Here is a 2283-nt window from a genome sequence, read left to right as displayed (position 1 = left end):
AATCACATGATCTCGATGACGCAACAGTATCATATATAAAAGACTCTTTAGTGTAGGTTGATGTCGAAGCTATCCAACATTGTGTTTGCAATCCATTGATGTTGAGGCTATGGAGATTTCTAGAAGGGATAAGTAAATAGAAGTATAAATAGATGCGACCAGTCGAGCGGAAAGAGAGTAAAAGTAAAGTCACGTGAAAGAGAAGTTGGGTCAAAGAAAAGTTAGAAAACATAAAGTTAACCATCGTGGGAGTGAATGGCCTAACAGGTGATATGTTAGAGTGAGATTAACAGTTTGAAATAGATAATAATAAGAATTTGTTTCATTAAAGGGTGTTCTAAACTAATTGAACTTGCCTGTGTGGACTTTGACAAAAGGCAGATGATTGTTGGAAGTACGAAGAACAGACGATTATTATAAGTACGTAAAGCAGACAATTATTGAAAGTTCAGGATACAACTGTGGTAACTCATGCGACAGCGTGTATGAATTATACATGGAAAATGTTGTGATAAAAATAGTTCAGATTGTCAACTGAATTCTACAGCAATTGAATTGGCTTAAATAGACTTTTGACAACAAGAACTATATAGTGTTTAAAATACAACTATGATCTCCATAGTGTAAAGAATGTTTGTACGTTTAACTTGTTTCGAATATATATGTTATTTTAAAAACAAGTAAAGTACATGCTGTTTGTTCATTGTCGATTTAATCGCCAACAAGTCACAGACACCTACTGTAGAAGAATCCTTAGCCCAACACACCCATATATTTACATTACTATATATGCTATTCAAAAGTAATTTTCCGACCATATGTATGTAAAAGGTTATTGCTGGTTTGTTTTAGAGCAATGCCATATTGGGCTATCTGCTGTGTCCACTGTGGGGAATGGAACTCCGGATTTTAGCATACAAGTTCATAAATTTACAACTGTCCCACTGGGAGGCAAATGTAAAAGATATTAACAAAAAAGAAAATCCAAAGTGAATATTCAGAACATATAATTTAAATTAAAAGTGTAGATATACAAAATATACAACTCATCCCTAGAATTTGTTTAAGTTTCACTTCTTATTTCCTTTACCCCTCAACAGATTCTCGGGCCTCTATTGGTTTACGGTGGGCCACTATGATGGCTTTGAGGTCTTCTCTGGCCTTGGCAAAATATTTCTATTTATCTCCTAATCTAGCCCACAAGTGGCTCAATTCTTCCTTTTAAGCATTGAAATCTGCTCCAGTTTATGGTAGTTTGTTAGTAACTTGGTAATATGGATAGAAGTTCTACCATTGTCATCCTGTTCCTGGAGTCACTTGGTTAGTATGGCCTTGATAGTTACCAAGGTATAGGTTCCCCCTATTCATCTGGAATGTGATATGTTTTGACTTTGAAGTAGACACTCCCTTGTTCATCTTACAAATTCACAGACAGATGAATGGCAGAGGAGGTGACCTATTAGCTAAGTATCTCTTCTACAGGTTCAACGAGTTGGTAGCGGCAACAGTAGATAGACTGGACCAGGTGACCATTATATCCACCATGCCTAGTGTCATCTGGAAACCTGTCTCATCTCTGCCTTCCTGAGACTTGGTCAACCATAGAGGAAATCCATACTCTGAAAAGGTGCAATTGGGCTTAGGGATATAATGCCCCCATCAGAGGCGTGACAACATCTTGCGGCAACACTGGAACATGTGATAGTATCAACAGTAGAAATGTGGAGAGTTGTTTGGCTGCTTGCAGGATAGGCTCCTCTGGCATAAGCAATGTGATTGGCACTGTGCCCATTAAGATTGAAATATCATTTGCTGAAGAGAGCTGTTATCCCCTGGCAACCTCAGGGCCAACATGACAACATAATCGATGAGCTCTCCCATACCTGATGCATTGGTAAGCAAAAAATCTTCAACCATGGTAAATGTCAGGTCAGCACTAGGAGTTTTAAGTCAACAATCATATTAGTTCCCTTACTAAATAAGAAGTTCTGGGTATCACAAAGATATTTGCTGACTTCATAGTTAAAGGAATTTATTATAGTAAAAATGGCTTCAAGCCAAGGATAATCCCAGCAATGAATAGGCATGGGCAGGATAACCATTGGTAGTTGATATAAAAAGACTGACTGTGGCCAAAAATGCGACCTCAAATACTGAAAGTCCAAATTCCAATACAAAGTTAGGTAAATCTTAATTGGTCAAAAGCTCATCCAAGTGCATTGGATAAAGGGGATCATAACATGTGATTACAATCATGAATTTTGATGCAAGGCATTGGTCAAA

The sequence above is a fragment of the Limulus polyphemus genome, unplaced genomic scaffold (assembly GCF_000517525.1).
Source record: "Limulus polyphemus unplaced genomic scaffold, Limulus_polyphemus-2.1.2 Scaffold1849, whole genome shotgun sequence".
Lineage (NCBI taxonomy): Eukaryota > Metazoa > Arthropoda > Merostomata > Xiphosura > Limulidae > Limulus > Limulus polyphemus.
The sequence above is the reverse complement of the archived record's forward strand: the minus strand, read 5'-3'. Positions refer to the sequence as shown.